The 21,366-nt window shown below is 41.4% G+C and overlaps 4 non-coding genes across 4 annotated transcripts; 1 reads left to right on the top strand and 3 right to left on the bottom strand.

Moving 5' to 3' along the window:
• Nucleotides 1–866: 866 nt before the first annotated feature.
• On the bottom strand, nucleotides 867–980 carry LOC140286371 (U5 spliceosomal RNA). Its single transcript, XR_011911201.1, has one exon. It is a non-coding gene; the product is annotated as a U5 spliceosomal RNA (small nuclear RNA).
• Nucleotides 981–10,692: 9,712 nt separating this feature from the next.
• Nucleotides 10,693–10,806, top strand: LOC140286361 (U5 spliceosomal RNA). Its single transcript, XR_011911192.1, has one exon. It is a non-coding gene; the product is annotated as a U5 spliceosomal RNA (small nuclear RNA).
• A 3,249-nt stretch (nucleotides 10,807–14,055) lies between these two features.
• On the bottom strand, nucleotides 14,056–14,239 carry LOC140286351 (U2 spliceosomal RNA). The gene has a single exon (XR_011911184.1). It is a non-coding gene; the product is annotated as a U2 spliceosomal RNA (small nuclear RNA).
• Nucleotides 14,240–14,547: 308 nt separating this feature from the next.
• LOC140286370 (U5 spliceosomal RNA) lies at nucleotides 14,548–14,661 on the bottom strand. Its single transcript, XR_011911200.1, has one exon. It is a non-coding gene; the product is annotated as a U5 spliceosomal RNA (small nuclear RNA).
• Between the last annotated feature and the right edge of the window lie 6,705 nt (nucleotides 14,662–21,366).

Here is a 21,366-nt window from a genome sequence, read left to right on the forward strand (position 1 = left end):
GTGAAAGTCCGACCATGGTTTGTAAAAAGCAGTTAAGAAAAGGTTCGAATATCCAACCAAACATAATCAAAAGCGGGAGCAGAGCTGTTCGACTGCAAGTAGGTGTGAATGTCCAGCCATAATTACTCACAAACGGGGGAAGAAAAGGTAGTATTGCCAGACCATACATGATCAAAACAGGGAGCGGAGGTTCAGCTGCAAGGTGTTAATGTCTGACTATAGTTTGTAAAAAGCGGGTAAGACAAGGTGCGAATGCCCAACAATGTATGATCAAAAGAGAGAGCGGAGGTGTTCGGCTGCAAGGTCTGAATGTCCAACCATAATTTGTAAAAACCGGGTAAGAAAAGGCTCGAAAGCCCGACTATACATAATCAAAAGCGGGAGCGGTGGTGTTCAGCTGCAAGAAGGTGTGAATGTTCGACTAAAGTTTGTAAAAAGCTGGTAAGACAAGGAGCGATGTCCCGACATTGTATGATCAAAAGCGGGAGCGGAGGTGTCCAGCTGTGAGTAGGTGTGAATGTCCGACCATAATTGCTGAAAAATGTGTTAGAAAAGGTAAGAATACTGGACCATACATCATCAAAAGCAGGAGAGGTGGTGTTCGGCTGCAAGAAGGTGTGAAAGTCCGACAATGGTTTTTAAAAAGCGGGTAAAAAAAGGTTCGAATGCCCGAATATACATCATCAAAAGCGGAAGCGGAGGTGTTCGGATGCAAGAAGGTGTGAACGTCCGACCAAAGTTTGTAAAAAGCAGTGAAAAGCAAGAAAAAGCATTTCGTGAGTTCTGCATGATTTGGGATTTTGCTTATAAAATGCATTACTTCACTCAAAGTAGCAAGATTTCTTTTGCACAGCCAGAAAGGGCTTCACCCGCAAAGGTAAAGCCTGCCAATAATAGAAACAATTCATTAGTGCTGCTCTCCACGGAAGTCTTTAGTAAAAGGCGAAAGACTTGTATGTTATGAAAAGAAACCAGAGTACGATTATCCGTCACTGCGGGAGCAGGGCATCAGGCTAGTTGGTATAGCCACCTTCCCCATGGTGAGCTTTGCTTGGTTGAGACGCTTGCCCCCCCCCCTTGCTCCTCGGCTGACCAACTAGGAACAATCAGGCCCTATTTCGATGGCTGCCTTGTCTTTTACTCTATGCAAAAGACAAGGCAGCAACAAAAACACCACGAGAATCCCGTATTGAGGCTTTGTTCTGACCGCTCATTCGGTGTCGCGTTTCTTTCAAGCAATTCTCCCGGTTAGCCGACACTCGGCTCGCTCCCATAGCCGTGTTAAAGTCTATTTCGCATTCACTCTCTTTTCTCTGCAGACTCTTGAGATTTTATCTATAAAATGAATTCCTTCACTCAAACTATGTTAAAACTGATTTGTCCTTCATATTTACCATGTCTAGAAATATTTAAACAAAAAAACAACGTTGTACTTTGCAGTAAAAGAAAGAGCAAATCTAAAGTTTCAGGAATCCGAGTATAGGCCTGCTTTCATGAGTTCTGCACGATTTCGGATTTTGCTATAAAATGAATTGCTTTGCTCAAACCAAGTTAAAACTGCTTTGTCCTTCCATATTCATCAATGTCTAGATCGACTTCAACAAAGAAAAACATTGGACTTTGCAGTAGAAGAAGTTGAAATCCATCTACACATTGATAAATATGAAGGACAAAGCAGTTCCCACTTGCCCATAAGAAAATAAGCTTATTCTCGGATTCCTGATCCTTCAGTGTTGCTCTTTCTTCTACTGCAAAATACAATGTTGTTCTTTGTTGAAGTCGATCTAGACATTGATAAATATGAAGGAAAAAGCAGTTTTAACTTGGTTTGAGTGAATTAATTCATTTTATACATAAAATCTGAAATCGTGCAGAACTCATGAAAATAAGCTTATTCTCGGATTCCTAAAACTTTTGATTGGCTCTTTCTTTTACTGCAAAGTACAACGTTGTTTTTTTGTTTAACTCTATCGAGACATTGATAAATATGAAGGTAAAAGCCGTTTTAACATAGTTTGAGTGAAGGAATTGATTTTATAGATAAAATCCCAAATCATGCAGAACTCCTCAAAAGGGGCGTATGGCTTAATCACAAGTGTGGTTCTTTCTCATTCAGGGTAGTATGAGGAAGTTTATGCTTGAAATATATGTAGAAATGGGTACATATGAAGGACAAAGCAGTGTTAACTTAGTTTGAGTGAAGGAATTCATTTTATACATAAAATCCCAAATCATGCAGAACGTATGAAAAGAAGCTTATTCTCGGATTCCTGATCCTTCAGTTTTGCTCTTTCTTCTACTGCAAAATGCAATGTTGTTCTTTGTTGAAGTCGATCTAGACATTGATAAATATGAAGGAAAAAGCCGTTTTAACTTGGTTTGAGTGAATGAATTCATTTTATACATAAAATCTGAAATCGTGCAGAACTCATGAAAATAAGCTTATTCTCGGATTCCTAAAACTTTTGATTTGCTCTTTCTTTTATTGCAAAGTACAACGTTGTTTTTTTTGTTTAAATCTATCGAGACATTGATATATATGAAGGTAAAAGCCGTTTTAACATAGTTTGAGTGAAGGAATTAATTTTATAGATAAAATCCCAAATCATGCAGATCTCCTCAAAAGGGAGGTATGGCTTAATCACAAGTGTGGCTCTTTCTCATTCAGGGTAATATGAGGAAGTTTATGCTTGAAATATATGTAGAAATGGGTACATATGAAGGACAAAGCAGTGTTAACTTAGTTTGCGTGAAGAAATTCATTTTATACATAAAATCCGAAATCGTGCAGAACTCATGAAAATAAGCTTATTCTCGGATTCCTAAAACTTTTGATTTGCACTTTCTTTTACAACAAAGTACAACGTTGTTTTTTGTTGAAATCTATCTAGACATTAATAAATACCAGCCGATACTCTGCTGCCGCTTTTGATAATTTATGGTTGGGCATTCTTACCTTTTCTTACCCGCTTTTTACAAATCATGATCTTACATTCACACCTACTTGCAGTCGAACACCTTCTCATCCACTTATGATCATGTGCGGTTGGGCTTTCGTACCTTTTCTTACCCATTTTTCAGTAATTATGGGTGGACATTCAGACCTTCTTGCAGCCGAAAACCTCCGCTCTTCTTTTGATCATACATTGTCGGGCATTCACACCTTGTCTTACCCGCTTTTTACAAACTTTAGTCGGATATTCAAACCTTCTTGCAGCTGAACCACCTCCGCTCCCTGTTTTGATCATATATGGTCTGGCAATAGTACCTTTTCTTACCCGTTTGTGAGTAATTATGGCTGGACATTCACACCTTCTTGCAGCCGAACACAACCTCTCCCGCTTTTGATGATATATGGTCCGGCATTCTTACCTTTTCTAACACATTTTTCAGCAATTATCGTCGGACATTCACACCTACTCACAGACGAACACCTCCGCTCCCACATTTGATAGTGTATAGTCGGGCATTCTCACCCTTTCTCATCAGCTTTTTGCAAATTATGATCTGATATTCACACCTACTTGAAGTCGAACAGCTCTGCTCCCGCTTTTGATTATGTTTGGTTGGATATTCGAACATTTTCTTAATACTTTTTACAAACTTTGGTCAGACGTTCACACCGTCTTGCAGCCGAACACCTCCGCTTCCGCTTTTGATGGTGTATAGTCGGGCATTCGAGCCTTTTCTTACCAACCTATTACTTACTATGGTTGGACATTCAAACCTTCTTGTAGCCGAACACATCCGCTCCTGTTTTTGATGATGTTAGATTTGGCATTCGCACCTTTTCTTACCCATTTTTCAGTAATTATTGGTCGGACATTCAGACCTTCTTGCAGCTGAACACCTCTGCTCCCGCTTTTGATGGTGTATAGTCGGGCTTTCGAGCCTTTTCTTCCCCGATTTTTACAAATTATGGTTGTACATTCAGACCTTGCAGCCGAAAACCTCCGCTCCCTCTTTTGATCATACATTGTCGGGCATTCGCCCCTTGTCTTACACGGTTTTTACAAACTTTAGTCAGACATTCACACCTTGCAGCTGAACCACCTCCATTCCCTGTTTTGATCATGTGTGGTCTGGAAATACTACCTTTTCTTCCCCCGTTTGTGAGTAATTATGGCTGGACATTCACACCTACTTGCAGCCGAAAAACCACCTCTCCCGCTTTTGATGATGTATTGTCCGGCATTCTAGTCTTTTCTATCACATTTTTCAGCAATTATGATCTGACATTCACACCTACTTGCAGTCTAACAGCTCTGCTCCCGCTTTTGATTATGTTCGGTTGGATATTCAAACCTTTTCTTAACTGCTTTTTACAAACTTTGGTCGGACGTTCACACCTTCTTGCAGCCGAACACCCCCGCTTCCGCTTTTGATGGTATATATTCGGGTATTCGAATATATGTTCGGTTGGATATTCAAACCTTTTCTTAACTGCTTTTTACAAACCATGGTCATACCTTCTTGTAGCTGAACAACTCCACTCCTGCTTTTGATGATTTATGGTTGGACATTCGCATCTTTTCCTACCCATTTTTCAGTAATTATAGGTGGATATTCACATCTTCTTGCAGCTGAACACCTCCTCTCCCGCTAATGATCATGTAAGGTTTGATATTCGAAATTTTTTTTTCATGTTTTAAAGCAATTATTAATGGACATTCACACCTACTTGTAGCCGAACACCACCTCTCCCGCTTTTGATGATGTATGGACCGGCATTCTTACCTTTTCTAACACATTTTTCAGCAATTATGGTTGGAGAATCACACCTACTCACAGCCGAACAACTCCGCTACTGCATTTGATGATGTATAGTCGGGCATACAAACCTTTTCTTACCCGCTTTTTACAAACCATGGTCGGACTTTCACACCTTCTCTTAGCTGAACAACTCCGCTCCCGCTATTGATTGTGTACAGTCGGGTATTTTAACCTTTTCTTACCCGCTTTTTACCAACTATGGTCGGACATTCACACCGTCTTACAGCGGAACACCTCTGCTCCCGCTTTTGATGGTGTATAGTCGGGCCTTCGAAACTTTTCTTACCCGCTTTTTACAAACTATGGTGGGACATTCAAACCTTCTTGTATCCGAAAACCTCCGCTCTCTCTTTTGATCATACATTGTCGGACATTCGCACCTTTTCTTACCCGCTTTTTACAAACCATGGTCGGACTTTCACATCTTCTTGTAGCCGAACACATCCGCTCCCGCTATTGATTGTGTACAGTCGGGTATTTTAACCTTTTCTTACCCGCTTTTTACCAACTATGGTCGGACATTCACACCTTCGTACAGCGGAACACCTCCGCTCCCTCTTTTGATGGTGTATGTTCGGGTATTCAAACCTTTTCTTACCCGCTTTTTCCAAACTATGGTCGGCTATTCACAGCTTCCTCTCCACCATACTTGTATGGTTGGATATTCACACCCACTTGCATCCGAAGACCTCTGCCCCAAATTTTTTTGATATTTAGTCGGACATTCGCACCTTACCCGCTTTTGGCAAACTATGGCCTTCTTGCAGCCAAACACCTCTGATCTCGCTTTTGATGATGTAAGGTTTGGCATTCAGACCTTGCTTCACCTGCTTTTCACCAAATATAGTCGGACATTCACACCTTCTTGCAGCCGAACACTTCCGCTCCACCTTTTAGTGTTCTATCACACCTTTTTTTCACCGCATTTTATACATTATGGTCGGAAATTTTCAACCACTCTCATCCGAAGACCTCTCCTCTCGCTTTCTTTAATATATTTGAACTTTAGTCGGACATTCAAACCTTCTTGCAGCTGAACCACCTCCGCTCCCTGTTTTGATCATATATGGTCTGGCAATACTACCTTTTCTTACCCGTTTGTGAGTAATTATGGCTGGACATTCACACCTACTTGCAGCCGAACACAACCCCTCTCGCTTTTGATGATGTATGGACCGGCATTTTTAACTTTTCTAACACATTTTTCAGCAATTATGGTCGGAGATTCACACCTACTCACAGCCAAACAACTCCGCTCCCGCATTTGATGATGTATAGTCGGGCATTCTCACCCTTTCTCATCAGCTTTTTGCAAATTATGATCTGACATTCACACCTACTTGCAGTCGAAAAGCTCTGCTCCCACTTTTGATTATGTTTGGTTGGATATTCGAACCTTTTCTTAACTGCTTTTTACATATTTTGGTTGGACGTTCACACCTTCTTGTAGCCGAACACTTCCACTCCTGCTTTTGATGATGTATGGTTGGGCATTCACACCTTTTTTTTGCCCATTTTTCAGGAATTATGGGTGGACATTCACACCTTGCAGCTGAACACCTCCTATCCCACTTATGATCATGTGCGGTTTGATTTTCGAAAAGTTTCTTTCATGTTTTCTAGCAATTATTGATGGACATGTAGACCTTCTTGCAGCTGAACACCTCCGCTCCCGCTTTTGATCATACATTGTCAGGCATTCGCACCTTGTCTTACCCACTTTTTACAAACTTTAGTCGAACAGTCACACCTACTTGCAGCCGAACACAACCTCTCTCGCTTTTGATGATGTATGGACCGGCATTCTTACCTTTTCTAACACATTTTTCAGCAATTATGGTCGGAGATTCACACCTACTCACAGCCGAACAACTCCGCTCCCGCATTTGATGGTGTATAGTCGGGCATTCTCACCCTTTCTCATCAGCTTTTTGCAAATTATGATCTGACATTCACACCTACTTGCAGTCGAACAGCTCTGCTCCTGCTTTTGATTATGTTTGGTTGGATATTCGAACCTTTTCTTAACTGCTTTTTACAAACTTTGGTTGGACGTTCACACCTTCTTGTAGCCGAACACATGCACTCCTGCTTTTGATGATGTATGGTTGGGCATTCGCACCTTTTTTTTACCCATTTTTCAGGTATTATGGGTGGATATTCACACCTTCTTGCAGCTGAACACCTCTCCCACTTATGATCATGTGTGGTTTGATTTTCGAAAATTTTCTTTCATGTTTTCTAGCAATTATTGATGGACATTTAGACCTTCTTGCAGCTGAACACCACCTCTCCCGATTTTGATGATGTATGGATCGGCATTTTTACCTTTTCTAACACATTTTTCAGCAATTATGGTTGGAGATTCACACCTACTCACAGCCGAACAACTCCGCTACCGCATTTGATGGTGTATAGTCGGGCATTCTCACCCTTTCTCATCAGCTTTTTGCAAATTATGATCTGACATTCACACCTTCTTGCAGCTGAACACCTCCTCTCCCACTTATGATCATGTGTGGTTTGATTTTCGAACCTTTTCTTAACTGCTTTTTACAAACTTTGGTCGGACGTTCACAATATCTTGCAGCCGAACACCTCCGCTTCCGCTTTTGATGGTGTATATTCGGGCATACGAACCTTTTCTTACCCGCTTTTTACAAACCAAGGTCGGACTTTCACACCTTCTCTTAGCTGAACAACTCCGCTCCCTCTTTTGATTGTGTACAGTCGGGTAATTTAACCTTTTCTTACCCGCTTTTTACCATCTATGGTCAGACATTCACACCGTCTTACAGCGGAACACCTCCGCTCCCTCTTTTGATGATGTATGGTTAGGCATTCGCACCTTTTCTTACCCATTTTTCAGTAATTATGGGTAGACATTCACACCTTCTTGCAGCTGAACACCTCCTCTCCCGCTTATGATCATGTGCAGTTTGATATTCCAAAATTTTCTTTCATGTTTTCTAGCAATTATTGATGGACATTCAGACCGTCTTGCAGCTGAACACCTCCGCTCCCACTTTTGATGGTGTATAGTCGGGCTTTCGAGCCTTTTCTTCCCCGGTTTTTACAAATTATGGTTGGACATTCAGACCTTCTTGCAGCCGAAAACCTCCACTCCCTCTTTTGATCATACATTGTCGGGCATTCGCACCTTTTCTTACCCGCTTTTTACAAACCATGGTCGGACTTTCACACCTTTTAGTAGCCGAACAACTCCGCTCCCGCTATTGATTGTGTACAGTCGGGTATTTTAACCTTTTCTTACCCGCTTTTTACCAACTATGGTTGGACATTCACACCTTCTTACAGCAGAACACCTCCGCTCCCTTTTTTGATTATGTATGGTTTGACATTCGCACCTTCTCTCACCCGCCTTTTACTATGGTCGGCCATTCACAGCTTCCTCTCCACCATACTTGTATGGTGGGATATTCACACCCACTTGCATCCGAAGACCTCCGCCCCCACTTTTGTTGATATTTAGTCGGTCATTCGCACCTTACCCGCTTTTGGCAAACTATGGCCTTCTTGCAGCCAAACACCTCTGATCTCGCTTTTGATGATGTAAGGTTGGGCATTCAGACCTTGCTTCACCTGCTTTTCACCAAATATAGTCGGACATTCACACCTTCTTGCAGCCAAACACTTCCGCTTTTAGTGTTCTATGAGGCATTCAGATATTTTTTTCACCGTATTTTATAGATTATGGTTGGAAATTCTCACCCACTCTCATCCGAAGACCTCTCCTCCCGCTTTTGTTAATATATAGTCGGGCATTCGAACCTTTTCTTACCCGCTTTTTACAAATTATGGTCGAACATTCACACCAACTTGCAGCTGAATACTTCCGCTCCACCTTTTAGGTATGTTTGGTTGGCATTCGCACCTCTTTTTATACTGATTGCTGAAGATTAAGTTGTTCTTTCTCAAACTACAAATTTTTTTTAATTGTTGAAACTTGATTTGAAGTGGATAAATAAGGAGGACAAACAGTTTTAAGTCAGGCTGATAGAAGGAATTAATTTTATAGCAAAATCTGTATTTCGTCATATGTCGAGAGATGCTTATTGCTGAAGAAGTTCTTTCTCATTCTACAAAGTACAACGTTGTTTATCGTTGAAACTTGATTAGACATGAATAAATATGAAGGACAAAGCAGTCTTAACTTGGTTTGAGTTAGTGAATTCGTTTTATAGGAGAATCCGAATTCGTGCATAACTCATAAAATAGAGCTTATTTTCGGATTCCTGAAGAATGAGTCTGGTTCTTTCTCATAATACAAAGTTTGTTGTTTATTGTTGAAACTTCATCAGAAGTGAAGAAATAAATGAATGCCTATCAACAAATGTGGGATCTAAACTCTAGTGCTTCCTCTAAAATAATTTCCTTTCTCAATTTAGAAATGTGTGTGTGTAAGTCACAACACCCGTGACACCAAAACGGCTTTCTTTTCTCTACACTCTGCACTATGAGCACACACACCAAATCAGAAAGGCTTTTTTCTCTCTTTTCTACATTATGGACTGTGGGGACACAAAACCGCTCTCTCTCTTTTTTTTTTTTTATCGTGTGCTAGGGCGTTGTCTCACGTATTAGATTATGCTTAAGATATGAATGGGTTTATCAGTCACATCAGAATCCATACATACTGATCCTCCCGTAATAAAATGGTCGGATCTTATCAAACACACTTTGTTTCTTGTGACAATCAAGTCAGCGAAACAGCGTATACACGTCAAGACACTGAATCAAGTTTGCCACAAGAACTCATAAGTTTGGCAGTATTGCTCTGCCGTCAGCAATCATACACCCATTTTATTTTCGTGAGACATGTGCAAGCACCTGTTCATCTACTGTTCTATCACTATGAATTAGTGATCTATTATCAATAAGGATACTTCTACAACTACTATCAAAGTATGTCCGGACTTCTTATGTTGTCAGTTGCTATATATGAATAAGTGGGTAGCTACTGACAAGCATTAAGCATGTCACACAGCCCAAACATATAACATTTCAGGACACACCACACAGTTAACAACCACAGTGAAGCGTGTCAAAGCCCAAACATGTAACATTCAACAGGACACTTACACAACACATTCAAATCAAACAGTCAGACAACATACAAGAACATATACCCCAGCCGGCATTGCTCCCTGCCTATTTTCGTACAGCACACTATGTGTGCGCACACCTTTATTCACAATCTCTTCAACTTATACTCTTTTACCGAAGCTGCTACAGCTCGATTGGCCGAATACCCTTTGATCCTATTTCGGTGAATTTGACATCTGCCTTACATATAACAGATTAGCGGTTTAGCAGTTTTAATTTAGTTTGAGTGAAGGAATTCATTTTATAGCAAAATCCGAAATCGTGAAGAACTCATGAAAGTAAGCTTATTCTCGGATTCCTGAAACTTTAGATTTGCTCTTTCTTTTACTGCAAAGTACAACGTTGTTTTTTTTGTTTAAATCTTTCTAGACATGGTAAATATTAAGGACAAAGCAGTTTTCACATAGTTTGAGTGAAGGAATTCATTTTATAGATAAAATCCCAAGAGTCTGCTGAGAAAAGAGAGTGAATGCGAAGTAGACTTTAACACGGCTATGGGAGCGAGCCGAGTGTGGGCTAACCGGGAGAATTGCTTGAAAGAAACGCGACACCGAATGAGCGATCAGAACAAAGCCTCAATACGGGATTCTCGTGGTGTTTTTGTTGCTGCCTTGTCTTTTGCACAGAGTAAAAGACAAGGCAGCCATCGAATAGGGCCCGATTGTTCCTAGTTGGTCAGCCGAGGAGCAAGGGGGGGGGGGGGAGCAAGCGTCTCAACCAAGCAAAGCTCACCATGGGGAAGGTGGCTATGCCAACAAGCCTGATGCACTGCTCCCGCAGTGACGGATAATCGTACTCTGGTTTCTCTTCATAACGTACAAGTCTTTCGCCTTTTACTAAAGATTTCTGTGGAGAGCAGCACTAATGAGTTGTTTCTATTTTTGGCAGGCTTTACCTTTGCGGGTGAAGCCCTTTCTGTCTGTGCAAAAGAAATCTTCTTACTGTGCAGAGTGACTTCTCTGAGTAGAGTCGCCTTACTTGTTGCGACTGTGCCGATGTTCGAAGCTGGAGTGCAAAGTTTTTGCTTGAATGGTGCTTGCTGGAGCGTGCGGGAGTGCAAAGTTATACCATTTAAAAGGGCTGAAGAGTGCTCAGTGCAGCAGGTGGGCGACACTCTGGCCACCTTGAAAACCGAGGTTACATCCACTACCAGGGGCAGCCCAAGTTCTGCCGCAAGTGTGGTGAGCATGGGCACCTGGTTGAGGCTTGTACCAAGGTGTTATGTGGGAAGAGCAGAGAAATTGGGCAAACTTTTGGAGAGTGTCCAAATGGCAGGAAATGTAATCTCTGTGGAGAATTAAATCACCTCTTCAGAGATTGCCCTAAATCTTTTGCCAACAAATTAAAGACGGTAAAGCCACAGTCAAGCCAACAAAGAGAAGGACCAAAGGTGGCAGTTGGTGAACAAAGTGAAGAGGTTGACCCAATAAATTCAAACTTCCCGCCAAAAGCTTGGATTGGAAGTGAGGAGCAAAAAGGGGAGGGGCCTGTAGAGGCCTCACCACTCAGTGTTGAAGTCTGTGAGAATTCACAGGCAGAGGGTGGAGCTACGCTAAATGAGGAGGAAGAGCAGACAGGTGAGTCTAGTGAAGATACTCACCTCCCCGAAGGTCAACAGCCGAAGAGGACGGCATCTGAGCCTCTGATTCCCCAGTGGTATCAGAGAAGAGGGGAAGGGATAGGTCCCTTTCAGACAGTTCTTCAGTGGAAGAACCTAGAGTCTTCCCCTCCGACTCACCAAATGAGGTCTCCTTTTTAACTTCAGCTCTGCAATCGACCCCCAGGGACTCAAAGTTAAATGCAACATTGCGTCTGAGGCCAACACCGAGAGTCCGAAAAGGAAATATAGATCACCCTACTCACTTTTCACCTAAAGAAATGAAGGAAGAGCTAGTTTCCCAAGAAATAACCTGTGTGTAATTTGTTTTGATAACTTAGAAAAACGAAAATGACATACCTACTTTCCTTTATGCTTTTAATGGTTCTCACCTTCTCAACACTAAATGTGAGAAGTGTGAAATCAAAGACAAGAGCCCAGAGTATTTTATCCTTCTTAGACTCCATAAAATCAGATGTGTTTTTAATACAAGAATGTGGACTACCTTTTTTAAAAAACCATAGACAATGGGAGGAAATGTGGCCCCATTTATCGATATGGAGTGGCTCAAATCAAAATAAAAATGATGGTGTGGCCATTCTAATTAAAAATCCGCATGTTCTGGTGAAAGGTAGCACAGTGGTGAGAGACGGACGGGCACTTTTAGCACACTTGAATTTTATGGGGCAAGACTTTAACCTCTTAAATATTTATCGTTTCAATGGAAAAAATGAAAGGTATGACCTTTTAGAAGATATACAGCTTTACATGCTAGGGCAAGTACCTTTAGTTGTAGGAGGGGATTTTAACTGTATCTTGAGCAGGAAAGATAGAAAAAGAGCAGGGGTAGATTTTAAAGTGGATAAGACTTCGATTTTACTTCAGGGCATATGCAGGGATTTTAAGCTTACTGACTGTTTTAAAACCATGCATCCCAGAGAGGAGGGCTTCACCTGGTTTAGTCATGATGGCACCAGAGCCTCTCGCATTGATTATTTCTTTACTAGAGATTGCCCACCCACTGATGTTAGATTAACCCCTGTTTTCTTTTCAGACCACCTTATGCTCTCCTGCACCCTTTCACCCCCTTCTGGTGTGACGGTAGGAAGTGGTCTGTGGAAACTCAACTGTTCCCTGTTGGAGGATGAAATCATAGTCAGTCAGTACAGGGATGTTATAAAGAGTGGCAGACCCTTCAAGACCTCTACGAAACACATGCACAATGGTGGGAAATGGTGAAGGAAACGACCCAGACTTTTTTTAAACAGCAAGGTAAACGTAAAAAAAGGAAAGAGAATAGATGTATGATGGGACTACATAAACGCTTACAGCGCTACTTTAAACTAAATCAGTGTGGCATAGACTTTAAAGAAGAAATCAAAGATGTCAAAAAGGAAATGTCAGTTTTAGCAGAAATAAAGAGTAAAGGAATTTTTGTAAGAAGCAGGGAGCAGGAAATTGAGGAAGGTGAAAAAGAAAGAAAGTTATAAATAAAAAGGAGTGTATTCAAAATCTAAAAAGAGAAGATGGGTTTTTAACAAAATCCACACAAGAGATGATTGAAACTGTACATACCTTTTATAGTAACATGTACAAAGAGAAACCAGTGCACTTGGAAACATCGGCAGAAATCTTAAAATTCGTTGACAAAACCGTAAAAGAGAATGCACACTTGACACAGAATTTTACTGCTTTAGAGTTAAAAAAATGCCTAGCAGGTTTTAAGAGAAGTCGAGCTCCGGGTTTAGACGGGCTTCCTGCAGAATTCTATCTGACCTATTGGGACCTTTTATCATCAGACATTTTAGATGTTTTTAAAGATTTTGAAAAACTCGACCGACTGCCTGACAGTTTTAGAGTGGGAATAGTGACTCTACTTTATAAAAAAAATGATAAGACTGACCTAAAGAATTGGAGGCCCATCACACTTTTAAACTTTGACTGTAAACTTTTTATCAAGGTTTTAGCGACACGGATGTCCTCTGTTTTAGAGGAGGTAATTCACCCAGACCAAGCTTGTGCCATCTCAGGGAGACAACTCACCGACAGCCTCGTACTGATTCGAGACATCATTGATTACGCTAGAGACAGAAACACCCGGCTTGTCATCTTAAATTTAGACTTTGAAAAAGCATTTGATCGGGTCTCGCATCAATATCTCTTTCAGGTGTTGCAGCCATCGAAAAGGACCCGATTGTTCCTACTTGGTGAGCTTTGCTTGGTTGAGACGCTTGCCCCCCCCCCCCCCCCCTGCTCCTCGGCTGACCAAGTAGAAACAATCTATTCGATGGCTGCCTTGTCTTTTACTCTGTGCAAAAGACAAGGCAGCCACAAACACCACGGGAACACCGTATTGAGGCTTTGTTCTGACCACTCATTCGGTGTCGCGTTTCTTTCAAGCAATTCTCCCGGTTAGCCCGCACTCGGCTCGCTCCCAGAGCCGTGTTAAAGTCCACTTCGCATTCACTCTCTTTTCTCAGCAGATTAAAAGAAAGTTTCATCTTGGGCTCCCTGAAACTTCCATCCTGCACCGCTGTTTGCTTTTTCACAAGAGCAGAGTAGAGCGCACCGTTCCCAGCGGCACTGCAGTACCGGGTCGAGGCTTGGAGTGAACGGAGCAAGCTTCTTTTTCAACTCCTATTCTTAAAAATCCATTTAATATGTTGTCCTCGTATAGAGGACATATTAAACTGATAAGAACGGATACTACACTTGATCTTAGCCAAAAGGCCGAGAAGCGATAACTGTCCACTGTTTCAGGTCCGAGGGCCCTTGCTGGCACAATGCGCACTTGTAGCAGTGTTCTTTTTATGGCCATAGGTGGCCAGAGTGTCACGTTGCACCTCCGCCCACCCGCTGCACTGAGCACTCTTCAGCCCTTTTAAATGGTATAACTTTGCACTCCCGCATGCTCCAGCAAGCACCATTCAAGCAACAACTTTGCACTCCAGCTTCGAACATCGGCACAGTCGCAACAAGTAAGGCGACTCTACTCAGAGAAGTCACTCTGCAAAGTAGCAAGATTTCTTTTGCACAGCCAGAAAGGGCTTCACCTGCAAAGGTAAAGCCTGCCAATAATAGAAACAATTCATTAGTGCTGCTCTCCACGGAAGTCTTTAGTAAAAGGCGAAAGACTTGTATGTTATGAAAAGAAACCAGAGTACGATTATCCGTCACTGCGGGAGCAGGGCATCAGGCTAGTTGGTATAGCCACCTTCCCCATGGTGAGCTTTGCTTGGTTGAGACGCTTGCCCCCCCCCCTTGCTCCTCGGCTGACCAACTAGGAACAATCGGGCCCTATTCGATGGCTGCCTTGTCTTTTACTCTATGCAAAAGACAAGGCAGCAACAAAAACACCACGAGAATCCCGTATTGAGGCTTTGTTCTGACCGCTCATTCGGTGTCGCGTTTCTTTCAAGCAATTCTCCCGGTTAGCCGACACTCGGCTCGCTCCCATAGCCGTGTTAAAGTCTACTTCGCATTCACTCTCTTTTCTCTGCAGACTCTTGAGATTTTATCTATAAAATGAATTCCTTCACTCAAACTATGTTAAAACTGCTTTGTCGTTCATATTTACCATGTCTAGAAAGATTTAAACAAAAAAAAACAACGTTGTACTTTGCAGTAAAAGAAAGAGCAAATCTAAAGTTTCAGGAATCCGACAATAAGCTTACTTTCATGAGTGCTTCACGATTTCGGATTTTGCTATAAAATGAATTCCTTCACTCAAACTAAATAAAAACTGCTAAACCGCTAATCTGTTACATGTAAGGCAGATGTCAAATTCACCGAAATAGGATCTAAGGGTATTCGGCCAATCGAGCTGTAGCAGCTTCGGTAAAAGAGTATAAGTTGAAGAGTTTGTGAATAAAGGTGTGCGCACACATAGTGAGCTGTAGGAAAATAGGCAGGGAGCAATGCCGGCTGGGGTATATGTTCTTGTATGTTGTCTGACTGTTTGATTTGAATGTGTTGTGTAAGTGTCCTGTTGAAGGTTTGGGCTTTGACACTTCACTGTGGTTGTTAACTGTGTGGTGTGTCCTGAAATGTTATATGTTTGGGCTGTGTGACATGCTTAATGCTTGTCAGTAGCTACCCACTTATTCATATATAGCAACTGACAACATAAGAAGTCTGGACATACTTTGATAGTAGTTGTAGAAGTATCCTTATTGATAATAGATAAACTAATTCATAGTGATAGAACAGTAGATGAACAGGTGCCTGCACGTCTCACGAAAATAAAATGGGTGTATGATTGCTGACGGCAGAGCAATACTGCCAAACTTATGAGTTCTTGTGGCAAACTTGATTCAGTGTCTTGACGTGTATACGCTGTTTCGCTGACTTGATTGTCACAAGAAACAAAGTGTGTTTGATAAGATCCGACCATTTTATTACGGGAGGATCAGTATGTATGGATTCTGATGTGACTGATAAACCCATTCGTATCTTAAGCATAATCTAATACGTGAGACAACGCCCTGGCACACAATCAAAAAAAAACCACACATTACACACACACATTTCTGAATTGAGAAAAGAAATTATTTTAGAGGAAGCAGTAGAGTTTAGATCCCACATTTGTTGATAGGCATTCATTTATTTCTTCACTTCTGATGAAGTTTCAACAATAAACAACAAACTTTGTATTATGAGAAAGAACCAGACTCATTCTTCAGGAATCCGAAAATAAGCACGAATTCGGATTCTCCTATAAAACGAATTAATTAACTCAAACCAAGTTAAGACTGCTTTGTCCTTCATATTTATTCATGTCTAATCAAGTTTCAACGATAAACAACGTTGTACTTTGTAGAATGAGAAAGAACTTCTTCAGCAATAAGCATCTCTCGACATATGACGAAATACAGATTTTGCTATAAAATTAATTTCTTCTATCAGCGTGACTTAAAACTGTTTGTCCTCCTTATTTATCCACTTCAAATCAAGTTTCAACAATTAAAAAAAAATTGTAGTTTGAGAAAGAACAACTTAATCTTCAGCAATAAGTATAAAAAGAGGGTAACAAAAGGTGCAAATGCCAACCATACATGACTAAAAGGTGGAGCGGAAGTATTCAGCTGCAAGTAGGTGTGAATGTTCGACCATAATTTGTAAAAAGTGGGTAAGAAAAGGTTCGAATGCCCGACTAAATATTAACAAAAGCGGGAGGAGAGGTCTTCGGATGAGAGTGGGTGAGAATTTCCTACCATACAAGTATGGTGGAGAGGAAGCTGTGATTGGCCGACAATAGTAAAAAGCAGGTGAGAAAAGGTGCGAATGTCAAAACATACATGATCAAAACAGGGAGCGGAGGTGTTTGGCTGCGACAATGTGTGAATTTCCACCCATAATTAATGAAAAACGGGCAACAAGTAGGTTCGAATGCCCAACCATATATCATCAAAAGCAGGAGTGGATGTGTTCGGCTTCAAGAAGGTATGAATGTCCATCAATAATTGCTATAAAACATGAAAGAAAATTTTCGAATATCAAACCGCACATAATCATAAGCGGGAGACGAGGTGTTCCGCTGCAAGAAGGTGTGAATATCCACCCATAATTACTGAAAAATGGGTAAGAAAAGGTGCGAATGCCCAACCATACATCATCAAAAGCAAGAGTGGATGTGTTCGGCTACAAGAAGGTTTGAATGTCCGACCATAGTTTGTAAAAAGCGGGTAAGAACAGGTTTGTATGCCCGACTGTACACAATCAAAAGAGGGAGCGGAGGTGTTCAGCTACAAGAAGGTGTGAAAGTCCGACCATGGTTTGTAAAAAGCGGGTAAGAACAGGTTCGTATGCCCGAATATACACCATCAAATGCTGGAGCGGAGGTGTTCGGCTGTGAGTAGGTGTGAATCTCCAACCATAATTGCTGAAAAATGTGTTAGAAAAGGTAAGAATGCCGGTCCATACATCATCAAAAGCGGGAGAGGTGGTGTTCGGCTGCAAGTAGGTGTGAATGTCCAGCAATAATTACTCACAAATGGGTAAGAAAAGGTAGTATTGCCAGACCATACATGATCAAAACAGGGAGCGGAGGTGGTTAAGCTGCAAGAAGGTGTTAATGTCCGACTAAGGTTTATAAAAAGCGGGTAAGAAAAGGTGCGAATGCCCGACAATGTATGATCAAAAGAGGGAGCGGAGGTTTTCGGCTGAAAGAAGGTCTGAATGTCCAACCATAATTTGTAAAAACCGGGGAAGAAAAGGCTCGAAAGCCCGACTATACACCATCAAAAGCTGGAGCGGAGGTGTTCAGCTGCAAGACGGTCTGAATGTCCATCAATAATTGCTAGAAAACATTAAAGAGAATTTTCGAATATCAAACCGCACATGATAATAAGCGGGAGAGGAGGTGTTCAGCTGCAAGAAGGTGTGAATGTCCACCCATAATTACTGAAAAATGGGTAAGAAAAGGTGCGAATTCCCAACCAAACATCATCAAATGCACGAGTGGATGTGTTCGGCTACAAGAAGGTTTGAATGTCCGACCATAGTTTGTAAAAAGCGGGTAAGAAAAGGTTCGAATGCCCAAACATACACCATCAAAAGAGGGAGCGGAGGTGTTCCGCTGTAAGAAGGTGTGAATGTCCGACCATAGTTGGTAAAAAGCGGGTAAGAAAAGGTTAAAATACCCGACTTTACACAATCAATAGCGGGAGCGGAGTTGTTCGGCTACTAAAAGGTGTGAAAGTCCGACCCTGGTTTTAAAAAGCGGGTAAGAAAAGGTTCGAATGCCCGAACATACACCATCAAAAGAGGTAGCGGAGGTGTTCCGCTGTAAGACGGTGTGAATGTCCGATCATAGTTGGTAAAAAGCGGGTAAGAAAAGGTTAAAATACCCGACTGTACACAATCAAAAGACGGAGCGGAGTTGTTCAGCTAAGAGAAGGTGTGAAAGTCCGACCATGGTTTGTAAAAAGCGGGTAAGAAAAGGTTCGTATGCCCGAATATACACTATCAAAACCGGAAGCGTAGGTGTTCGGCTGCAAGAAGGTGTGAACGTCCGACCAAAGTTTGTGAAAAAGCAGTTAAGAAAAGGTTCGAATATCTAACCAAACATAATCAAAAGCGGGAGCAGAGCTGTTCGACTGCAAGTAGGTGTGAATGTCAGAGAATAATTTGCAAAAAGCTGATGAGAAAGGGTGAGAAATCCCGACTATACACCATCAAATGCGGTAGCGGAGTTGTCTGGCTGTGAGTAGGTGTGATTCTCCAACCATAATTGCTGAAAAATGTGTTAGAAAAGGTAAGAATGCCGGTCCATACATCATCAAAAGCGGGAGAGGTGGTGTTCGGCTGCAAGTAGGTGTGAATGTCCATTAATAATTGCTTTAAAACATGAAAGAAAATTTTCCAATATCAAACCTTACATGATCATTAGCGGGAGAGGAGGTGTTCAGCTGCAAGAAGGTGTGAATATCCACCCATAATTACTGAAAAATGGGTAGGAAAAGATGCGAATGTCCAACCATAAATCATCAAAAGCAGGAGTGGAGTTGTTCAGCTACAAGAAGGTATGAATGTCCAACCATGGTTTGTAAAAAGCGGGTAAGAGAACGTTCGAATACCCGAATATATACCATCAAAAGCGGAAGCAGAGGTGTTCGGCTGCAAGAAGGTGTGAACGTCCGACCAAAGTTTGTAAAAAGCAGTTAAGAAAAGGTTTGAATATCCAACCGAACATAATCAAAAGCGGGAGCAGAGCTGTTCGACTGCAAGTAGGTGTGAATGTCAGATCATAATTGCTGAAAAATGTGATAGAAAAGACTAGAATGCCGGACAATACATCATCAACAGCGGGAGAGGTGGTTTTTCGGCTGCAAGTAGGTGTGAATGTCCAGCCATAATTACTCACAAACGGGGGAAGAAAAGGTAGTATTTCCAGACCACACATGATCAAAACAGGGAATGGAGGTGGTTCAGCTGCAAGGTGTGAATGTCTGACTAAAGTTTGTAAGAACCGTGTAAGACAAGGGGCGAATGCCCGACAATGTATGATCAAAAGAGGGAGCGGAGGTTTTCGGCTGCAAGGTCTGAATGTCCGACCACAATTTGTAAAAATCGGGGAAGAAAAGGCTCGAAAGCCCGACTATACACCATCAAAAGCGGGTGCAGAGGTGTTCAGGTGCAAGAAGGTCTGAATGTCCAACCAAAAATTACTGAAAAATGGGTAAGAAAAGGTGCGAATGCCAAATCATACATCATCAAAAGCAGGAGCGGATGTGTTCGGCTACAAGAAGGTTTGAATGTCCAACCATAGTAAGTAATAGGCGGGTAAGAAAAGGCTCGAATGCCCCACTATATACCATCAAAAGCGGAAGCGGAGGTGTTCGGCTGCAAGACGGTGTGAACGTCCGACCAAAGTTTGTAAAAAGCAGTTAAGAAAATGTTCGAATATCCAACCAAACATAATCAAAAGCGGGAGCAGAGCTGTTCGACTGCAAGTAGGTGTGAATATCAGATCATAATTTGCAAAAAGCTGTTGAGAAAGGGTGAGAATGCCCGACTATACACTATCAAATGTGGGAGCGGAGGTGTTCGTCTGTGAGTAGGTGTGAATGTCCGACCATAATTGCTGAAAAATGTGTTAGAAAAGGTAAGAATGCCGGACCATATATCATCAAAGGTTGTGTTCGGCTGCAAGTAGGTGTGAATGTCCAGCCATAATTACTCACAAACGGGTAAGAAAAGGTACTATTGCCAGACCATATATGATCAAAACAGGGAGTAGAGGTGGTTCAGCTGCAAGAAGGTTTGAATGTCCGACTAAAGTTTGTAAAAAGCGGGTAAGACAAGGTGTGAATGCCCGACAATGTATGATCAAAAGAGGAGCGGAGGTTTTCGGCTGCAAGAAGGTCTGAATGTCCACCCATAATTACTGAAAAATGGGTAAGAAAAGGTGCGAAAGCCCAACCGCACATGATCATAAGTGGATGAGAAGGTGTTCGACTGCAAGTAGGTGTGAATGTAAGATCATAATATTTAAAAAGCGGGTAAGAAAAGGTAAGAATGCCCAACCATAAATTATCAAAAGCGGCAGCAGAGTTTCGGCTGGTATTTATCAATGTCTAGATAGATTTCAACAAAAAATAACGTTGTACTTTGCAGTAAAAGAAAGTGCAAATCAAAAGTTTTAGGAATCCGAGAATAAGCTTATTTTCATGAGTTCTGCACGATTTCGGATTTTATGTATAAAATGAATTCCTTCACGCAAACTAAGTTAACACTGCTTTGTCCTTCATATGTACCCATTTCTACATATATTTCAAGCATAAACTTTCTCATACTACCCTGAATGAGAAAGAGCCACACTTGTGATTAAGCCATACGACCCTTTTGAGGAGTTCTGCATGGTTTGGGATTTTATCTATAAAATTAATTCCTTCACTCAAACTATGTTAAAACGGCTTTTACCTTCATATTTATCAATGTCTCGATAGATTTAAACAAAAAAACAACGTTGTACTTTGCAATAAAAGAAAGAGCAAATCAAAAGTTTTAGGAATCCGAGAATAAGCTTATTTTCATGAGTTCTGCACGATTTCGGATTTTATGTATAAAATGAATTCATTCACTCAAACCAAGTTAAAACTGCTTTTTCCTTCATATTTATCAATGTCTAGATCGACTTCAACAAAGAACAACATTGTATTTTGCAGTAGAAGAAAGAGCAAAACTGAAGGATCAGGAATCCGAGAATAAGCTTCTTTTCATACGTTCTGCATGATTTGGGATTTTATGTATAAAATGAATTCCTTCACTCAAACTAAGTTAACACTGCTTTGTCCTTCATATGTACCCATTTCTACATATATTTAAAGCATAAACTTCCTCATACTACCCTGAATGAGAAAAAGCCA

This window comes from Leuresthes tenuis, unplaced genomic scaffold, assembly GCF_036924035.1.
Source record: "Leuresthes tenuis unplaced genomic scaffold, fLeuTen1.0.hap1 SCAF_86, whole genome shotgun sequence".
NCBI lineage: Eukaryota > Metazoa > Chordata > Actinopteri > Atheriniformes > Atherinopsidae > Leuresthes > Leuresthes tenuis.